Source organism: Heterocephalus glaber, unplaced genomic scaffold (assembly GCF_053883595.1).
Source record: "Heterocephalus glaber isolate CG9 unplaced genomic scaffold, H.glaber_assembly_v1.0 deba00001444, whole genome shotgun sequence".
Lineage (NCBI taxonomy): Eukaryota > Metazoa > Chordata > Mammalia > Rodentia > Bathyergidae > Heterocephalus > Heterocephalus glaber.
In genome coordinates, this window is record NW_028258297.1 from 10514780 (window position 1) to 10528475 (window position 13696).

A 13696-nucleotide genomic window follows, 5' to 3' on the forward strand; every position below is an offset into this window, starting at 1 on the left:
TTTATTTTTTGAGGCATTGTCTCACTAAATTGCCCAGGTGGACCTTGAACTTGTGATCCTCCTGCCTCAGCCTTCCACACTTCTGGGATTATAGACCTGCACCCTGCACTGGCTCGTTATGGGACTTTTGAGACCAAGCTTTAAAAGTCCTCACAGCTCCCACTCTGGCACTTGGGCTCCTGCCTGGCTGCCACCAGAGCCAGCCTGGGCCAGCTGCTGAGGGGCGCAGAGTCACAAGGACACTGGACACCAGGCCTGGCTGCAACCAGCTTGTCAAGGGCACACAAGAACCATCAAGCTGAGCCTACTGTGAATGGCTGCCCCAGAGAATTGCAAAAATAATAATTTTTGCTGCTTTTAAAGATTTATTTTTAATAAAAATTTTAATGGACACATACTTTGAACCTGTACCCCTCTCCTGCTTCTTCCATAACTCAAAGTTATTTTCCGGGGAAACTTGTTGACATGACCTTCACGATAAACTAGATTTTTCTTAGCACATTTGGACCTGGGGCACCACACACTATTTCCTGGGTCATCTCAGAGAAGTGTGGAGAGAGACAGAGATGCTGCAGGCCCAGGGCTGCTGCCTAGGGACAGCCAGGCTGTCAGGGGCTGCTGTGGGGACCTGGAGCTGGACACGGCTCCCGGCTCCTCCCTGATCGGCGACAGTGACTCTCAGGCTTGGCTGCTTGGGCGAACAGCAGTCTGTGCTGTCTCTGCTTTCCTGCTGTCACTGTTGGACCCTGGCAGGATTAAGTTCTGCCAGGCTCAGACCCTTGGCAGCTGGGTCTGGGGTCCTGTGGACGCCCCTGAAGGCCTCTTGGCGGCTCTGGCTCTGGGTTCTTTCCTGTTGTGGAACACAGCTGTGAGCACAGCCATCTGCTGAGTCCCGGAGTCCTCCTTGTGAGGCATGGAGCCCTGGGGGAACCCAGGACCCTGACACTCCTGGGGTAGACCCAGTGGCTGGCCAGCATCACACTGGGCACCAGGCTCCCTGTCCAAGGGCTGCTTGAGGGATTCAATTGTTATTGCTGCCCCATTCCCAAGGCTCAGACCCCACCTCCTCTGTGAGGAGCTGTCCATGATGTGCCTCACTCCCTCTGCCCTCCCTGCTGGGTCCTTTTGAACAACTCGTGACTGTGTCTGGCCCGGGAGAGAGAGACTCTTTCCTGGTGGGCAGCAGAGTTTGGTGGGATCAACTGCAGGGAGCCACTGAGGTCTGGGTTCAAATCTTGACTCCTCACTTGCTGGCTGTGTGATCATCCCCCTCCCCACTGAGTCTTATTTTTTTCGGTACTCTCTCTTTTTTTTTTTTGATACCAGGGATCAAACTCGGGTCCTTGCACTTGCGCAGCAGGCGGCGAAACCACTGAGCTAAATCCCTGGCCCTGAGTCTTATTTTTTTGTCATCTGCAAAATGGACACAGTTGCTGGGGTTGTTTATCTGAAACAGAAAACCCAAATGATGATGGTTTAAAGAAATCAGAGATTTGCTTTTGTCATATGGGAAAGAAACCTGAAGTAGTTAGCATGGGGATATGCAGCAGTCTGGTCATGCAGCCAGGCACCTCTAACTTTCTACTTCTATCCTTGTCTCCTCATGGTCCAAAGTAGATGCCTCATCTCCAGTTATTGGGCCTAAATTCCAGGTGGGAGAAAGGATGAAGGTGGGAAGAGGCGCCTTTACAGCTCTTTCTGGCCTGTGCTCAGTGTTTCTGCTCTAAATGGGGCTCTGTTTCCCATCTGTGTACTAGGGAGGAGATCCAACATTGGTTATGGGACAGGACAGCATGTGGAAGTTTTCAAATGGGTCGGAAAGTCCTTCAGCAACCATCATTACCATTGACAGAGCACTCTCTATGTGCCAGGCTCTGCTAAGTGCTTGTTCATCATTTTATTTAATACCTTCCAAAAACCAGTGAAGTATATTGTTATAACCCTTATTTGGAAACGGAATTCAGAGAGGTTTAGTCACTTGCCAGGAAGAGGCAAAGCTCAGACTCGAACCCTGAGTTGTCTGACTTCAGATTTTTCACTTGGCACATTTAGGAGGAAGTTCCTTGGGGTACCCTCTTCCTTGCCTGTCCCTGTCCCCAAGGAGAGATGGGAGGGCCCAGTCCCTGGATGGAATCATAGCAGCACCACGGGGTGACACATGCTGCTTGTCTGAAAGCTCAGGATTCCGCATTCCGATGGCGCTTGCTCAGGGGCAGGGGAGTCAGGAGCTGAGAAGTGGTTTCATTCAATGACCTCATTCACAGATGGGAAACTGAGGCCCTGAGAGGGAGAGGACTTCTCAGAGTGGATTAGGAGCAGAATCTGTCCCTGAACCCATATTTGGCTGCACCATCTGAGCTCTCTTCATTCATTCACTCATTCATTCTCTCACTCACTCATAACCCCTCATTCATCCATTCACCATTCACTAATTCATTCACTCACTCATTCCCCTATTCATTCATTCATTCATTCAGCTGATGTTGTTGGTGGCCCACTGTGCAATGTACTGTTTCAGCATGGGCACAAGACAAAGACCTATCCTCCTACACATGTGGCTGGGACTCTCTAAACCCAGGAAGGGATGGAGGGCGAGGACAGTGGGTCAGTGGGTCACACTGGGATGCTCAAGTTCATGCCTAGGAATTGCCTCCAGCACCAGGCTCATCCCAGCACCCCTGGCACCAGTGACTTTGGGGAGCTTCTGAATGTCCTCTGAGAGTGAATGGTTAATAAATAATGCTATGACAGGAAAATGGGCCAGTGTGAGTCATTAAAGTGAATAATGATGATGGTGAATTCAAGATCATCTCTTTTTGGTTTTAAGTAAATGTGACTCAGACTGGTTTAAACTGGAATTTACTGTCTCAGTCTTGGAGAGTCAGTGATGGCTTTGGACTTGGGAATGCAGATAGATACCAGAGACTCAAATGTCCTAGCTTATTCTCTTTCTCTCTCTCTTTTCCACTCCTTCCTGGGCTTACACCAAGTCACTTTGGACTTTGAGACAGGAACTACCCCCCCCCCCACCCCGAAAAACTCAGGGAGACACTCTGATTGGCCTGGTCTGGGTCATATGCATATCCCTGGCCCAATCCTTGTAGCTGTCTAGGAGGAACACTGTGATTGGTCAGGCCCCTGGTCACATGCTCAGCCCTGTTGCCAGAGGCAGGTGAGAAGGATGGATTTCCCTGCTAGAGCCATAAGAAGGGCAGCTCTTTAAAGAGTGAACCTGGGCCAATAGAAAGAATAGACCTCCACTCTTGTTATTTATTTGTTTATTTTTGGGGGTAAGTTCTTGTCTTCTCTTTCTCTTGTGTTTATTATCTGGATAATCCTAGATAATATTGATTAACATGGAAAATGGTCCTCAGTATAGAAGCAAGCAGATGTCTGTTCTCATGTAGCACCGGGGCTGGAACTTCCTGTCCTGACTGCCACTTCACCATTTTCTCACCATGGCCTTGGGCAATGGATGTCACCTCTCAGGCCTGTGGTCCCCCCACCCCCCAGCACTCTGATGGTGAATGACTGGTGTGGGGAAGCATGAGTCAAGCCACGTCAAGCATGTGTGACATGGGTTCAGCTTTCAGTGAATGTCAGCTCAGAGCAGTGTGACCACCCTGAGCCCCTCAGGGTCAGAGGGGTAAGCCACTGAGGGAAGTGGGCCTCCCAGGGACACAACAGGAGTGGTGGAGACTCTGGTAAGGAGAGGTCTTGGCCCCCCATGTGCTAGGCAGCTGGTTCTCAGTGACGGTCACCATGAAGGGACCAGAATGCAGGAGGGCCCGATTGCTCTGTTTTCCAAGGACAGCTGGTTTTATAAACTTTTAGATCATTTTACAGATTTGCCAAACGCCAGGTTGGAGGTCATGGTGAAGGCCAAGGATGCCCCGAGGGAGCCACAGTCTGAGGACAGTCACCGTTGTGCAGCTGACATTGTCCCCGAGGTGTGAGATTTAAAATGACTCACACCCTCTGTGCCTTTTATGAGTATTTAGACGTTTTATTCAACAACAAAAGAGAGGGTGGGAGCTGGGTGGGGAGCGTGGGACAAAGAGGTAGGAGGGAAATGCAGATCCTGAGAGTGTGGGTGACCCTGAATCAGCCTCCCGGTAAGTGACCAGCCTCAGGGCTGGGCCAGTCGGGCTGAAGCTGAAGTCTCCATATCAGTGACTCTCAGGTTTCTGTCCAGCTTCGCAGTGTGGCGTGGGGAATGTGCCTTACCCTTGGTGCTGGCTTCTGTAGCTGCTGGGGGAAGGTAATAAGTCTCCTCTTCTCCTGTGTTCCTGAAGAGATGGCAAAACGGGGCGCACAGGCCTGGCCTGCATTGGGGATCCTGGGCCAGCTGCCAACAGTACGACATGTGGTGACCGTAGACCATCTGTCTGCAGATCCCGTGCCTTTGCCGTCTTGAGTATTATGACCCAAGGGTGGGACTCTGGTGGTGGCATCTCAGGCAGAGGCCAGCAGGTGGCCAAGAGTCTTGGGTACAAACTGCACCATGCTGAGTGCTGGGGATAAATAAGCAGCTAGCACCATGACTCTGTGATAAGCCCGAAGTGAGGGGCTCCTAGCCCATTCTGTGAGGCTGTGGCACACCGGGATGCCTGCCTCGAGTCCTGGAAGCCACTCGGGAGTCTGAGTCAGGGAGAGGGCGAGGTGGGGCCCTGAGTCAGGAGTGGCGGGTTAGCCTGGTCCTGCTCGAGTCTCTCCCTCTCCTGTCCTCTTCCTCTCAGCTGGGCTTCTCCCCTCCACTCAGCCCAGGGCCCACTTCCCCTTTCCACGTGGAGGGCAGGAGTTTCAAGAACAAGACCTTTTCTGCTGGGATTGGAGTGTGCAGGGCAGAGTGCATGCCCGGCTCTCTCCCTCCCACCTCATGAACAGAGGCCTGGAGGGAGCGGAAGGTCCCCTGTGGGCCCAGGTGGCTGAGCTGTGGGCTGGGAGGGACTGAGGTCCCAGGCAACCAGAGGGAGTGTCTCTCTGTGTCTCTCCTCCTTCAGGGTTACCAGATGGCTGCTGCAGCTCCAGGTGTCTCTCTCTCTCTTTTTTTTTTTTTTTGGTACCGGGGATCGAACTTGGGTCCTTGCGCTTGCAAAGCAGGTGGCGAAACCACTGAGCTAAATCCCTGGTCCAGGTGTCTCATATTAACTTGACAGTGCCCACATGGGCATGCTTATCCCATTTGGCCAGAGTGGGTCAGTGCTCACAACTGTATGCAGAGGATCCTGGGAAATGGGGCCCCTGGCATTTGCAATATCTAGGTGGGAGGTGAAGAGGGGCTGTCAGTAGGAGTGAAGGTGCCAGCCTGTGGGGCCCTGGAAGGGACCAGGTGTGGTCAGAGGCTCCAAAACAGGGTTGGGCCCCTGAGCTCCTATGTGTGAGCCCCTGGGGGTTTGGGATGGGGAGAGGAGGGAGGCTGAAGCAGCACAGACCAGGAGGCTTCGGTACAGAGTAGCCACAGGCTGGCCACAGGCTGCCCACAGCCAGGGTGCAGCCCAGGGTCTGGCCCTGATGACTGAGTCCCGGAGAAGTCATCTTTCTGGGATATCAGGCCTCGCTGTGTCCTGCCGAGGGCTGCACCTGACACTTGTCAGCTTAAGTCTACCAGAGTCTCAGGGTTTCCCCCAGAGGTCCAGCCATGGGGCTTTAACACAGCCTCTGCTCACACACATGTGTACCCTGGGTCCCTCCATCTCTATCGTGCCAGTCTGGTCTTATCCTTTGATGCCTATGTCTATGCTCATGGGCCCTGGCTGGGGAAGGTGCTGGGTTCGAGTCCCAGGCTGGGCTTGCCACACCATCCAGAATTACCCCCACCCTAGGGCAGTGCTGGGCTCCTGGGACCTCAGCTTTGAAGAGCAGCTGACCAAGCTGTTCTGTGGGCCCCAAGGGCAGTGCTGCCTCTAGAATACACCAGGATTTGCATTCATGCAGGAGTGGTGAGGTCAGTAGATGAGGAGGCACCTGCCACTGGGAAGACAGAGCATGCCACACAGTTCCCAAGAGCAAGAGGTGTGCTGGGGTACACTGGGAGGCACGAGGTGGCCAGGAGGCAGAGGGGTGAGGGTAGGGCCTGTATTGTATTTTATTTATACTTATTTTGCAAGCAGGAATGGGTAAGGCTGAGCAGACTTAGGATGGGAAAATTGGATACTCCTGTGGTCCTTCATTGCCTGGTGCCCAGCCCCGTGCAATCAGGGCAGAGGAAGGTTAGGCCACACAGTGGGGAGGATGGTTTTTGTACCCATGCAACTTCTGTCTCTAGGAATTACCTCACCCTGGCAGAGACTGTCTCTTCCAGTCAGGGGACCCCAGATGCCAGAGCACCAAGAATACAGAAAACAAGACATATAGCTAATAGAGTTGCATCCCATTAGTGCTTGGGGCTGGTGTGGTTTGCGCTGTGTCCTCTGCACTTAGGGCAAACCTGGCACACAGCAAGTGCTCAATCCATGCTCACATCAGAGATGAGATGAGGCTTGGGCTGTATCTGTGGAGGGCTGACGTGTGCCACAGCTGGGACAGGCTCTCCCTCGGTGTCACTGCAGCCCAGGGGATCCTGACCAGTCACCCTGGCCTGAGTGCCTCTGCCTCGGAGCCCTCACCAGGCTCAGCATCCTCATTTGTAGTGACACAGCAGCGGCCTTTAGAGTGCCCTAGTGGAGGCGCGCTGGGGAAGGCAGGGCCTTGCTTGGCATCCTTGAGATCCAGGAAAGGGGGTCTCAGGTAGGCACCCAACACCTGGATGCCAGAGCCTGCCAAGGCAACTCTAAGCTTCTGCGGGTGCTCTGGGGTGGCTCTTTCAACTCATTCTCAGCTGTAGGGACCCCAGCTCCTCTCACTAACCCCGTCAGTGTGTGCCCAGAGCTCCAGGCTGCAGTCTTCGACAAAGATATTGTTAGGAGAGGAACAAGGATGCCACATCTGTGCCGCTGCCGCCTGCTAAGGCAGGACTGTCCCGCACCTTGAACTCAGCGCCAGCTTCTTTAGCAGCTGTCAGGAAAAGCCAGCTCTCTGGGCCGCTGCTGCACTTCCCCTTTTCCAGGAAGGAGAACTAAGGAACTTGCCTATTTCTCTTTTTGTCCCAGCTGCCAGGAAGCAGGCAAATCTACAGCTCAGCGGTGGCAGCCTGGCACCGGGTACATCCCCTTCTTTTCTCCTCGGCCCAGCCTTCCACTTTCATGTTCCTAGCTTTGTGTGTAATGGGAGATGGTCTGGGGGCTGCAGATTTTCCAAACAGAAGGAAGAGGCCAGGGATTTAGCTCACTGGTTCTGGTGCCTGTCTTGCAAGTGCAAAGTCCTGAGTTTGACCCCCGGTACCCCCCCCCCCAAATGTCCCAAATAGAAAAAAGAGAAGAAGGAAGGAAGAGAAGGGAGAGGGGGAGCATATCTCCAGAAAAATATGGGCGCCATGGTCAGGGGAGGCCAGACTTAAAGTTTTGTCACCAGCCAAAGGGTGGCCTGGGACCCCTCCCCTCACTCCCTGATTCCTCTGACCTCTGAACTCCGTACTGGTCTCCTCTGCAGGCTGCTCACTGTCTGCCTGTCCTTCATTGATCTTGATCCTTTATTCATTCGACACATAGCTACAAAGCACCTACCTGTTCCACTCAAAGCTTCTCAGCAGATTTAAGCATTCATTCTGCTCACAGATCTGCAGCCCGGGCTAGGTCAGCTGCTATCTGCTCTGCTTGGCATCCGTGGAGTGTTAGTACTCAGTGTCCTGGGCTGAAGGTCTGGAGCAGTCTGATGTATCCCTTGGTCTCCTAAGTCTCCCCACGCAGCCCCCAAGCATGGTGCCTCTGATTCCCGATGACAGGATCTTCTGACTCAGAGCTGGGGAAAGAAGACTGGGCCAAACACGGCAGGCAAATGGGTTCTTGGTGAGAGAGCTTTAGTGGGGCAAGGGACAGGGCAGGGGCTTCAGCTGAGTTGGGCTTTGGCTAAAGGGGAGCCAGCAGTTGGTGGAGAGAGTGACTCATACAATAAAGATTGATCCCTGGGTGGGGCTGGTGTCCAGTCATTACCCCAGCCAGATGTTTCAGGTGTTTCTCCACATGATGGACTCGGATGGTCCAAGGGTCCTGGTCAGCTTGTCCTCAAATCTGTTGACTGCTCCTGCATCTGGTGTCTTCTTCCTGTGTGAAACATCCTGGCCCAGGGGTCCATTCCTGACGAGGCTGAAGGACTTGGGTGGTTGGGCTTTAGTGGCTTCTGAAGAAACCCGGGGGTGGGGGGTGGGGACAGAACGGGGAGGGAGGAAGAGAGAACTTAGCCCTGCTCCCAAGGGCATTGGGCTGGGTTAACCCTCCATAATAGTCTTGGACCAGATGTGTTTAAATGGTTCATGTGTCTATGAGAAGAGCCAAGTAGACTGTCCAAGGGTGAAAACAGTGGAGCAGACAGACACCACATAAGGACAGACTTCAGCCTTTCCTTTCATCTCGGTCACCATCAGATCGCTAGGCTACTGGGAAGGGTCAGTCATGTTCTCAGCAAAGTCACCTTCTGGTCCCTAAGGAGGTAACCCAGGCAACAGTCATCTTCACCCACAAGTCAGAGGTGCTGGGAAGCCGGTGAGGTATGGCCCAGCTGTGTGGCCCTTGAAAAAAGTCATTTCTAAGTTGACTAAGAGCTGGCAAGCCTGGAGGGCTGATTTAGGCTTCTCCTTGGTTAACAGCTTTTCATTTCGGGCAAATCTCCTGCCTCTGTGGTTTTGTCAGGGCCTCACGATGGGTTTGTTGACACATGCTGTGCTGCAAAGGGTGCTCACGTACTGGAGCCAGCATTCCAGCCTCTGGCCCATGATGGTAAAGGCATGGTGGCCCATGACTGTTTCAGCTCCAGGGCAGCGGTGGCCTTGGAAGCCACAGTGCGTGCCCTGGGGGAGCCAGCTGGGTCTGGGTCACCTTCCACGGTCTGCAGTGCTGCTTCCACTGTCTTCACTATCCACCAGCCCCCAGGGAGGGACACAGGGTTGGCCTTTGGTGGCGGAGTATCAGCATCACATCGTGAGAAGATGCTGGAGACAGGAGACAGTGGTGTTGCTATCTTTGGAAAGTACCAGCTGCCACTCTGTCTGGTGCCAAGGAATACACCAGGCCCTGGGGACGTGGGGACAGTGGTGTGGAGGATGTCAGGGTTTTCTTAGGGTTTATCACAGGGCCTCTTTCCTTATCAGTAAAGGTCCTGTCCCCACACTGACACCCCAGGACCCCAGCATGCTTGGACTCCTGCCTATATGTCATTTCCTGCAGGACATCTCCGTCTTCAGGTCACAGTGGGTCCCAAATTGGGTTCTCCTTTCCCTCCTGTGTCTCAGCTCAGCCAACAGCAACCCTCCCAGCTGGGCTTCTGGACATCAGCTTCCTCCTTCCTCCTGTCCATGTGTCCAGTGTCCCATGGAGCCCAGCGTTCCAAATGGCTCAACTCTGATAATCTCACTGTCTGTTGCCTGTCAGGGCCACCACCGTCTTCCCAGTGGGAGCCCCTGGTGGCCCTTTGGCCTCTAGCCCTGCCCTGCCCCACCCTGATTCATTCCCCTCATAATGTCCAGAGGGATTTACTAGAACAAATCTGATCTGCCATGCATTTCCTCTTTGTTCCCAAGCTGGGCTTGTGAGCTGCTCCTCCTGTCACTCTTGGCCCAGAGGGGATGCGCTCACCCAAAGCAGCACCAAAGGGTGCCCGTGGGAGAGCTCCTGCTTGGACTTGACGTCTGGGGCCTTGCAGGTTTGGGCTGGGGACATGGGAGACAGAGGGACACGGGCAGTGGGGTCACGCAGACCCCACGCTACTCAGCCACACCGAGCCTCGGTCTCCTCGCCTGCAAAGCAGACCGATTGCTGTTACTCAGAGAGGGCAGGTGCTGTCTGCGAGGCCCGGGGCTGTGAACATCAGCAGTTGGCTCCTCCTGCCTCTTCCCATAGTGCCTGAGGCCAGGTGCTTCCCTCTCTGGGCCTCTGCTTCTTTTTCCGTAAAAACGGGAATGATCGCAGCATGTCCCACGAGGGAGGGATTTAAAAAATTTTTTAAAAAGGGACATTTTGAGGAAACTCAATAAAAAAAAAACCCTCCATGCAAAGCAGTTAGCGGAGGGCTTAGCCACAGTGGGCCCCGCGGGAGGGCGGGGTGGGTGTCTGCTCCTCCGAGCCTGGGCGCCCCCACCCCCACCCCCTGTAGCTGGACAGGCCCCTCCCGCCCCGCCCCAACTCGGTCCCAAGCAATCTCCTCCAGCTCGCAGCCCGCGCGCGCCCCCTTGTGGTAGCTTTGGAGACGGCACTCAGGAGACCTTACTGCCGGGGCTGTCCTGCAGCCCCAACGCCTCAGGGAACTACGGGGATGGATTCTAGCTGGGGTAGGGGCTGAACACAGGGGAGTGCATGCAGCTCCATTTCTCTTTCTTCCTTTTCCTTCTCCACAGCATTCCTCCCTGACCCCATGGCTGGCCTCTGTACTTCGGGGAGCTGCTGGGGAATTGGGGTGAGGGTGGTGTTGGGTAGGGGCTGTGGCGTGATAGGCTGGACCAGAACCAGGGTGAGGTGGGGCAGGACCCTTCAGGGCTGGATCAGGTTCCATCTTAGGTTTGTTTATACTGATTACTTTTGCATTACTTCTGACTGTTTTTGAACCGGGGATCGAACTTAGGACCTTGCGCTTGTGAGGCAGGCGAGGGGCCACTGAACTAAATCCCGGTCCTCATTACATCTGACTTTGAAGAATATTGAAAGCATTATTTATCTTGATTGGTGAGTTTTCAGCTCCCCTTAGATCTGTCACTCTCCTCCCTGCAGTGCAGCCCACCTCACCTCCATCCCCCTCCATCCATCCATATGAGGACCTTGTACCCTGCATTCAGGTGCCCTGGGTGACCTCTGAGTTCCATGCAACACCCACACTCCCATCAGATATATTTTCACCTTTAAAAATTATCCACATACTCCTTGAATACAATGTTTAAACGATAAAACATCTGTTGACCTCCTGATCTCTAATCTTCACAAGTGTTTGGGGAAAGAGATGATTATTCTCATTTTACAGATGGGGAACCACAGACAGAGGGTGAAGGTTCCTGCCTGGGTGGGAGATTATGGCTGATCAGGAGTGAGGCTGACTCTGGAGGGGCAAGTCCAAGGTCAGGTGGTGACACTGCTTTGGGACGCCTTGGTGCACATCATGGTAGGGGGTAGTGGTGCGGCAGAGCAAGCCACTTACCTCATAAGCCAGGAATCCAGGGTCCCACAGTCCCCTCTGGGCCACACCCCTGACTGCCTGTGACCTCCCACAAGGCGAACTTCTGGTAGCAACGCCCTGGACACCAAGCCTTTAGCATGGGCCTTCGGGGACACCTTAGGGGGCCTTATCTGAGCCACAGCAATAACCTCCTGCTGCTTTAAAAACTGATTTTCTGGCATCATGAAAATATTTGAAGACACAAATAAATAGAAAGTCCATGTTCATGAAGTAGCAGAATCAATGTTGTTAAAATGTCCATATTCCCCAAACTGATCAGATTCAGTGCAGTCTCTGTCAAAATTCAAATGTCATTTTTCACGGGCATGGAAACAATAATCCTAAATTTTGTATTGTTTACAAAAGTCACTAAATAGCCAAAATAATCTAGAGCAATAAGAACAAAGCTGGAGACATCCTACTCAACAAATATTGCAAAGCTATTGTGATCAAAGAAGCATGATGCTGGCTTAAAACCAGACACAAAGAGCCCAGAAATGAATCTGCACACTACAGTCAGTTTTCAACAGCAGTGCACAAACACACCGGAGAAAAGGCAATCTTCAATAAACAGTGTTGGGAAAACCGAGTATCCACTTACAGGAGAATGAAAGCGGACCCTTATTTCACCCAACAACAAGGTGGAAAAGGATTAAAGACTTAAATGTAAGACTTGAAATTGTAAAACTACTAGAATAAGCTAGAGAAAAGGCTTTTTGGCACTGGCCTGAGTTATGGTATTTTGGATATGATCTCAAGGCACAGTCAACAAAAGCAAGTGGGATTGCATAAAAATAAAAAGCTTCTCCACAGCAGAGAAAAAACCAGCAGAGTGAAGAGATAACCCAGGGAATAGGAAATATTGCAGATTGCACATTTGATAAAGGGTTAGTATCCAGAATATGTCAAGAACTCAATTCAATATTTTTAAAAAAACCCTGATTTTACAATGAGCAAAAGATTGAATAGACATTTCTCCAGAGACATACAAATGGCAAAAATGTTCCACCCCATAAATCATCAGGGAAATGCAAATTAAAACCACATTGAAATATCACTTCACCTGTTACATTGGCTGTCATCAAAAAGATGAAAAATAGCAAATGTTGAGGATGTGGATAAAGGGGAACCATTGCACACCGTGGGTGGGGACATAAAGTAGTACAGTCATCATGCAAAACAATGTTGGAGGTGCCTCATAAAATTAAAAATAGAACTCCCAAATGATCCAGCCGTTCCACTTCCGGCTATGCATCCAGAGGAAAGGACATCTGTGTCACACGGTAATCTGCACCCACATGTTCATGGGAGCACTGTTGACAATAACCACAAAACAGCAGCAACCTCCATGTCTGTCAGCTGATGAATGGATAAAGAAAGTGTGACCCATGTACACCATGAAATGCTATTCAGTTGAACAAAGAAGGTATTCTGTCATCTGGAACAACGTGGATGGCCTGGGAGGACATGATGCCAAGAGAACTAAGCCAGGCATAGAAAGTACTGCAGGATCTCACTTACAGGTGGAATGTAAAAAAAATTGAATTCATAGAAACAAAGTAGAATGGTGGTTTCCAGGGGTGAGTGGAGCAAGGAAAGCAGGGAAATGCTGCTCAGAGGATACAGAGTTTCTTTAGGAGGAGTAAATTCTGGAGATCTCTTGCATGACATGGTGATATGGCTAAAAATGTCTTGTGTATTTCAAAAACGCTATAAGAGTGTAGATCTTAAATGGTCTCACCACACACACACACAAAATAAATGTGTGAATTAGCTTGATTTAATCATTTCACAAAAAAACAAATACAAGTATCACAGTGTACTCTATAAATATATATAATTTTTATTTGCCAATCATATCTTAATAAAGCAGGGAGGAATGATAAATTAAGTTCAAATGTTATACCATTTCAAATCAACCGATCAATCCATCAGTCAATCAATCAACACTGTTATTGTCTGTCTGGGCTATAATAAAATACCATCCTCTGAGTGGCTTATAAATAACAGAAGCTCATTCTTCACAGTTTGGGGCGGGTGGGGGCGTGGAGCCAAAGATCCTGATGCTGGCAGACTGAGTCCCTGATGAGGGCTGCATCCAGGTCTGCGGATGGCCACCTTCTTGCTGCGTTCTCATGTGGCAGAAGGGACTAGCTGGGTCTCTAGTGTCTCTTTTGTAAGGACACTAATCCTATTCCTGCAGGCTCCACCCTTGTGACCTCCCACAGGTCATACCTCTAAATGCCATCACATTAGGGATTAGGGAATAGGTTTCAACACATGAATTTTGGGGGTGAGGCAAAACAGCCCATAGCAAACACCATCTGCATTCAGACAAGTCCATGCTGGGAACCTTCCCCTCAGCCAGACTCGTGTATCCAATAGGCTTCTCAACCAAAATGTCCATCGTGGGAGCTCGAGTCCTCTCTTCTCCCAACCCTCTTCCAGTTAGGCAACACTT